Source organism: Trichechus manatus, unplaced genomic scaffold, assembly GCF_000243295.1.
Source record: "Trichechus manatus latirostris isolate Lorelei unplaced genomic scaffold, TriManLat1.0 scaffold00122, whole genome shotgun sequence".
NCBI classification, from domain to species: Eukaryota; Metazoa; Chordata; class Mammalia; order Sirenia; family Trichechidae; genus Trichechus; species Trichechus manatus.
The window spans coordinates 8,640,715-8,648,605 of NW_004444058.1; the positions used below are offsets into that span (position 1 = coordinate 8,640,715).

At 37.2% G+C, this 7,891-nt stretch overlaps 1 pseudogene; it reads left to right on the top strand.

The window, feature by feature from the left end:
• The first annotated feature begins 1,263 nt into the window (after window positions 1-1,263).
• Window positions 1,264-2,455, top strand: LOC101362059 (olfactory receptor 7C1-like; annotated as a pseudogene).
• Window positions 2,456-7,891: the final 5,436 nt, after the last annotated feature.

A 7,891-nucleotide genomic window follows, 5' to 3' on the forward strand; every position in this document is an offset into this window, starting at 1 on the left:
AGACCTAAAAGAGAAATTAGTGTTGTGAACTAATATTATTTGGAGAAAGAAGATGTGTTTGACAAAAATTAATAAGAAAATCCTGAAAACTAACATGACATATCATAAATACAGATAAGTCAAGAGCTTTTCTAATATAATAACAATAGTAGGGAAATCATGTGGGAGGATCTCATTCTTAATGACACTAAACCTAAAATACCCTAAAATGTTAACAAGGAATGAACATATTCTGTATTTTAAATACTATAGAAAAATTTACCCAAAAATGCACTTGAATATTAAGAGGAAGATTGTTGTTACTGGAATAGGAATATGAATGTAATAAAGATATCAATTATTTCCAAATTAATTTATAACTTTAATGAAATCTTCACAAAAACTGCAGTGTAACATGGCTTTTCTTGTAACATGGCTACATGATTTTAAAGATGGTCTGAAAGATTAATTTGATAATAGGAATAAATTCATGATAAACAGAATATTAAGTTACTTTCTCTATTCAACATTTAAACATAATATGAGGGTAGATAATTGAAACTGTGGGGAGGAAGGATTACATAACGTGCTCCCTGGGACAGCATAAAAATCACGACTCAAATGATCACTTATAAGAATGTGGTCAAGGAAATTATTATAATTAAAAAAAAGAAACGGAGTAAAGGTCATTTACAGATTGATCTAAGAGGCAAAAAATATAAACTTAAAATAAAACAGTATCATAAAGGAAACTTAGAAAGAATATACATATCTAAAAATGGGCAAGTTCTTAATAGAATATGTCACTTCCATATGGTGGGATATTTTAAATCTGATGATTATTGGAGGATGTTGGAAAATGTGCATAAGATTCTCTTATACAAATGAGGAAAGTCTATAATTGGACTCTATGTTCATAAATTCCATTTTGTTAAATTTATACATGGCAAACTGTAATATAAATGAACAATGACCAAAAATTACTAATGTTAGTTATTACTTTTTTAGCAGCAGGATTGGCAAAGCTCTGGAGGATCTAACCAGGTGAAATGACACAAAGGCAGCACAGTGGAAGACAGAACATTCCGACGACTGAAAAGAGCCATCCTCATGGTAGGGATTTCCCCATTCCCATCAGCACTGGGCAGATTTGAGGAGCAGCCATGCAGGACTGTGGAAAGGATGATAGCCTTGGGTACACGGAAGCACTAAGCAGTCGTTCTCAAACTGGAATACACATCAGCATCCCTTGGAAGACTTGTTAGAGCACAGATTGCTGGCCCCATGTCCAGAGTTTCTGATTCAGGAGCTCTTAGTTGGGACCTGAAAATGGGCATTTCTAACAAGTTCCCAGGTGCCAAAGATGTGGTGGTGCAGAGACCACAATTTGAGAACCACTGACCTAGAGATAGATTTTCCAGGTAGTGATTGTAGCTATAATTTGTCAGCATAGAGATCCAATTAGCCAAAAGGAATATCTTTATGAGTTCCTTGGGTTCAGATTAAGGATATTGCTGTCATTCAGGCGATTGGCTATTTGGAGTTAATTTTGAGTTGATTTTTCCCCATTCTGGGCAAACCCAACAGCACCATGGAAATAAGAAACCAAGCAAAAGCGTAAACTTTCTCCTCCTGAAGTTTGCAGAGGAGTTAGATCTGAAGCCCCCGCCCCCTTCCTTGAGCTGTTCCTATCAATGTACCTGGTCATCTTCTCATTATCCTGGCCATTATCTTAGACTCCCACCTCCACACTCCCATGTACTTCTTCCTCTCCAACCTGTCCTTTGCTGACATCTGTTTCCCCTCCACCACCATCCCAAAGATACTGCTGAACATCCAGACACAGAAGAAAGTCATCGCCTATGCAGCCTGCCTCAAGCAGATATTGTTTGTTCATTATTTTTGGATGTTTGAACAATTTACTACTGACTGTGATGGCCGTTTGTCATCCTCTGTACTACATGATCATCATGAACTCTCAACTCTGTGGGCTGCTGTCTCTGGGGTCCTGGTGCCTCAGTGTCATGGGCTCCCTACCTGAGACCTTGACCATTTGAGCTTGTCCTTCTGCACAAACATGGAAATCCCCTACTTATTTGAGATCTTCTCAAAGTTCTTAAGCTCACCTCTTCTGACACCCTCATCAATAACGTAATGATGTGTTTTGGGACAAGTGTCCTCTTGCTGGAATCCTCTTCCTTATTATGAAATTGTCTCCTTTGTTCTTGGAATTTCACAAGTGGGATGCAAGTATAAAGCCTTTTCCACCTGTGGATGTCTCCTGTCAGTTGTCTTCTTGCTCTGTGGCACAGCCTTGGGGTCTAACCTCAGCTCTGCAGCCACACTGTCCTCTAGGACAAATCTGATGTCCTTGGTGATGTACACCATGGTCACACCCATGCTGAATCCCTTCATCTACAGTCTGAGGAACAGGAACATGAAGGGGGAAGGCGGCAGAGTGGCAGCCTCTCGGTGATGGGACCATTGGAGGACTCATGAACAGTAGGGCTCACAAGACTGAAAACAAAAACTTCTGGTCTCCTTCATACAGCATTTTGACTCCATCTGTTTTTATGTATTTAAAGCAACTGTTTCCTTGGGTCTTTCTTTAGGCTTATTCGTCTCTCTTCAGTGTTCATAAAGCAATATTTTGGGGCCCCTTTTTTCAGTTTCTAAACAGTTACTTTGTCCATGGAAGCAGCAGTCAAGAAATCAAATGACATATTGCATTGGGCAAATCCGCTGCAAAAGACCTCTTTAAATTATTAAAAAGCAAAAATGTCGCTTTGAGGACTAAGGTGCCCCTGACCCAAGCCATAGTATTTTCAATCGCCTCATAGGAATGTGCAAGCTGGACAATGAATAAGGAAGACCAAAGAAGAATTGATGCATTTGAATTATGGTGTTGGTGAAGAATATTGAATATACCATGGACTGCCAGAAGAGTGAACAAATCTGTCTTGGAAGAAATACAGCCAGAATGCTTCTTATAAGCGAGGATGGTGAGACTTTGTCTTACATACTTTGGGCATGTTATCAGCAGGGACCAGTCCATGGAGGACATCATGCTTCGTAGAAGGTCAGCGAAAAAGAGGAAGACCCCCAACAAGATGAACTGACACAGTGGCTGCAACAATGGGCTCAAGCATACCAATGATTGTGAGGATGATGCAGCACCGGCAGTGTTTCACTCTGTTTTACATAGGGTCACTATGAGTCAGAACAGACCTGATGGCACTTAACAACAACAAGCAGTTACTTCGTGTGAATAGACTCTGACATTTTTTCAGTTATCTTTATTTTTTTAAATAATATTGTATTTTAGGTGAAAGTTTACACAGCAAATTAGTTCCGTTTAGCAATTTTTATACAAATTGTTCTGCGCCATTGGTTACAATTTTTACAATGTGTCAACATTCTCATTATTTCCATCCTGTTTGTTCTGTTTCTATTGATCTAGCTTCTCTTCCCCTCCTTGGCTTCTCATCTTTCCTTTTGGATAAACGGCCTCATATAGTTGATTGTTTATGGGAGCACAGTACTCACGGGTGATATTGTTTATTTCATAAACCAATCTATTATTTTACTGAAAGATGACCTCCAGAAATAGCTTTAGTTCAAAGTTCAAAGGATATCTTAGGTTGATAGTCTCAGATGTTCCTCTAGTCTCTATTGGTCCAGTAGGTCTGGCCTGTTCTAGGAATTTGAATTTCGTTCTACATTTTTCTCTCATTCTATCTGGGACCTTCTACTGAGTCCCTTGTCAGAATGGTTGGTAGTGGTAGCCAGGCTCAGTTATCTTTAGTAATAATTTGGATTAAAATGAAATAAAATGAAATAAATCTTATCTCACACATTTAATATATATCCAAAGAATTGACAGGATCTGTACCTATTTTGGAAATGGTGTCCTGGAAACTCATTGACAAGGATTTTTCTGGGGTTCTGTGAATGACATTAACTCATAGATTTCCCCCTTTTCATCTAAGTCACTTTCCTTTTAGGAAACTTTACTCAGTTTTTCTACTTATCACAATATGGTTCTTTGAGGTTCAGAACTATATCTTAGCTGTCTTTGTCACTGCAACACCTGGTATAGTGCTTGTTGTTAGGTGCCTTCCAGTCAGTTATGACTCATAGCGACCCTATGAATAACAGAAGAAAACATTGCTCAATCTTGTGCCATCTTCACAACAGTAAGTACGTTTGAGCCCATTGTTGCAGCCACTATGTCAGTCTATCTCATTGAGGGTCTTCCTGACCCTCTACTTTACCAAGCACGGTGTCCTTCTCCAAGGATTGGTCCCTCCTGATACCATATCCAAAGTAAACCATCCTCGCTTCTAAGGAGCATTCTGGCTGCCCTTCTTCCAAGATACATTTGTTCATTCTTCTAGCAGTCCATGATATATCCAATATTCAACATCATAATTCAAATGTGTCAATTCTTCTTTGGTCTTCCTTTTTCATTGTCCAGCTTTCGCATGCATATGAGGCAATTGAGAAGAGTATGGCTTGGGTCACACACCTTAGTCATCAAAATGACATCTTTGCTTTTTAAGATTTTGAAGAGATCTTTTGCAGAAGATTTACCCAATGCAATAAGTCGTTTGGTACAGTGCTTCTCATGGAGTTTACGCTCAGTGAATATTTGTTGACTGGAGTGGTAAATAGATGAGTAGATGGTTGTATACAAAGTGGAGTCTGGACTACAAAAATACATATGTATGGAATTAATAAAAGCCTTTTAGCTAGAAAAGAAGTTCAATGTCCTCCAATAATAATGACAACAACACACGGTTTATGCCAGAACTATTTGATCATTTTAGATACATTATCTCATTTAATTTTTGCAATAACTTCTTAATGTGATTAGGATCATTTTCCTGTAGTTACAGATGAGGAAGGAAGAGCTTACAGAGACTAGGCAACAAGCTTAAGGTCACAGGAATAGTGAAGACACAGGGTTCAAACCTAGGACTGTCTAATGTCATATCGATTCTATTCAAACAATTTAATAAAATAGTCAAACTTCAAAAAAACAAGACTCCTTCTGATATAAACCCCCGTTTCAGAAAATCTGCCCCACAACCAAGAAATAGTCTGTCTCTGGAGGCTGTATGCAGCCTGAGAAACAAATCAGTCCCTAGATTAAGAGATCTCAGTAGCAACATTTCCTTGGATAAGTTGCCTTCCACTAGCAGTTCACAAGTTTTCCTGTTTTACAACATCCTCACCAGCTCTAGGTATTTTTATTTTCCTTGACAAACTGATAAAGGGGAAATTAGATTTTCTTAATATTTCAATTTGGCTTTTGCCTGTTAGTGAAGTTAAGCATATTCTCATGTCAATAACTTATTTGTATTTATTTTTTCTGAATTATTGCTTCCCATCCTTGGATCATGTTTTTTTTAGGTATTTTATTTCTAATTAGTTTAAAATAACTTTTCATATGTCTACATTGTTATGTACTGTCATGTCCAATATGTTCTAAATGTTTTCCCCAGTTTTTCCTTTGCCTTTTACTTTCTATTATTTTTCACATGCAGATTCTTAAGGTACTTGGGTCCATCAATCATGTTCTCAATTCTATTCCTTTGTGTATGCGTAATTTCTTCTTAAGTTTTATGCAATTTTAAATGTTTCCTCCAACTTCAGTTTATTATGGTGATTGGTATTAAGGTAGGAATTTAACTTTATTTTGCTTCCAACAAATAACTAGTTGCCCAAGCACCATTTATTTCAAAACCTGTCTTTTCCTCATTGATTTTGATGCCACTCTTATAATCTAATAGCTTCTATTTTTAGTGGATTTGTTTGTGAATATTCTGCCACTTTGATATATCTATTTACACTTTAGTCAAATTCACAATGTTTTGATAAACACAGCTTTAAAACATACTTAAAATAAAGAGCAGGACAAATCTTTCCTGTTCACTCTGCTTTTAAAAAAATTATCTTGCCCAATGATTTCTTGTGGGGAACATGGCTAAGCTGCCTTTCCAATAACCACTCTCAGCTTTTTTTAAGGAGCAGAACACTGACTTTGTTTGAGGTGTCAATATACCCAGCTAAAAACCTCTATCTCATAATAGTTCTAGGAAACTAATGGTTACCATATATATTAGGTTTCTATTAAAACAAAAATCCCCACAACTGGACCAATAAGCAACATCATGAAAAACGGATACAAGATTGAAGATGTCAAGGATTTCATTGTACTTGAATACACAATCAACACTCATAGAAGTGGCAGTCAAGAAATCAAATGACTTATTGCATTGGGAAAATCAGCTACAAAAGACTTCTTTGAAGTGTTAAAAAGCAAAGATGTCACCTTGAAGACTAAGGTGCACCTGACCCAAGCTATGGTGTTTTCAATTGCTTCATATGCACATGAAAGCTGGACAATGAATAAGGAAGACAAAAGAAAAACTGATGCCTTTATAGTGTTGTTTAAGAATATTGAATATACCACGGTCTGCTAAAAAGAACGAACAAATCTGTCTTGGAAGAGGTACAACCAGAATCCTCCTTAAGAAGCAAGGATGTCGAGTTTTGGACATGTTATCAGGAGGGATAAGTCCCTGGAGAAAGACATCATGCTTGGTAAAATAGAGGGTCAGTGAAAAAGAAGAAGACCCTCAACCAGACCGACTGACACAGTGGCTGCAACAATGGGCTCAAACATAGCAATGATTGTGAGGATGGCACAGGACGGGGCAGTGTTTTGTTCTGTTGAACATGGGTCTCTGTGAGTCGGAACTGACTCGATACCACCTAACAACAACAACAAATTGTTGCTGTAACCAATTACCTCAAACTTAGTGACTTAAAGCAACGTAAAATCTGTTATCTTACAGTTTTGGAGCTGAAATCCAAAATGGATCTCACTGGATAAAATTAGGGTGTTGACTGTGCTGCATTCCTTCTGAAAGCTCTAAGGGAGAATCTGTTTTGCTTTCCTTTTCCAGCTTTTTGAGGTTTCCTGCATTCTTTGGCTCATGACTCCTTTCTCCATCTTCAAAGTCAGCGGTGTAACACCTTCAAATTCTCTCTGACTCTAACTCTTCTGCCTTCTTATTCCACTTTAAGGGCACTTGTGATTATCTTGAGCTCAGCCAGATAATCCAGGATAATCTTCCTATTTTAAGGTGAGCTGATCAGCAACTTTAACTCCCTCTGATATCTTAATTTCTTTTTGCTATGTGGTATAATGTAGTCACAGCTTCCAGAGATTATGATGTGGACATCTTTGGGAGGATCTCATGTTGTCTACCATATTATGTGATGCAATTTGTGTGTGTGTATGTGTGTGGTAAAAATATACACACCAAAACATTTACTAGCACAACAGCTCCTATATTTACAATTTCACAACATTGATTACATTTTTCATATTGGTAACACAATTTTGACCAAAGAGAAGTATGCTGAAGTATGTTAGGTAGATCTTTTGGGAAAACATATATTTTCTAGATTAATTTAATTGAGCTTAAGTTATGGCACTTTTTCATATTTATATTATACTTTCAATAAGAAAATTACAGACAAATATCTCTCATGAATATAGATGTAAAAATTCTCAACAAATTCTAGCCAATAGAATTCAGCATCATATCAAAAAAATAATACACTACGACCAAGTAGGATTCATACCAGGTATGTAAGGATGGTTCAACATTAGAAAATCAATCAACGTAATCCACCACTTGAATAAAAGGAAAGAAAAGAATCACATGATCATCTCAATTGATGCAGAAAAGGCATTTGACAAAATCCAACACCCGTTCCTGATAAAAACTCTCAATAAAATAGGTCTAGAAGGGAAATTTCTCAACATAATAAAGGACATCTATGCAAAACCAATGGCCAACATCATTCTTAATGGAGAGAGGCTGAAAACATTCCC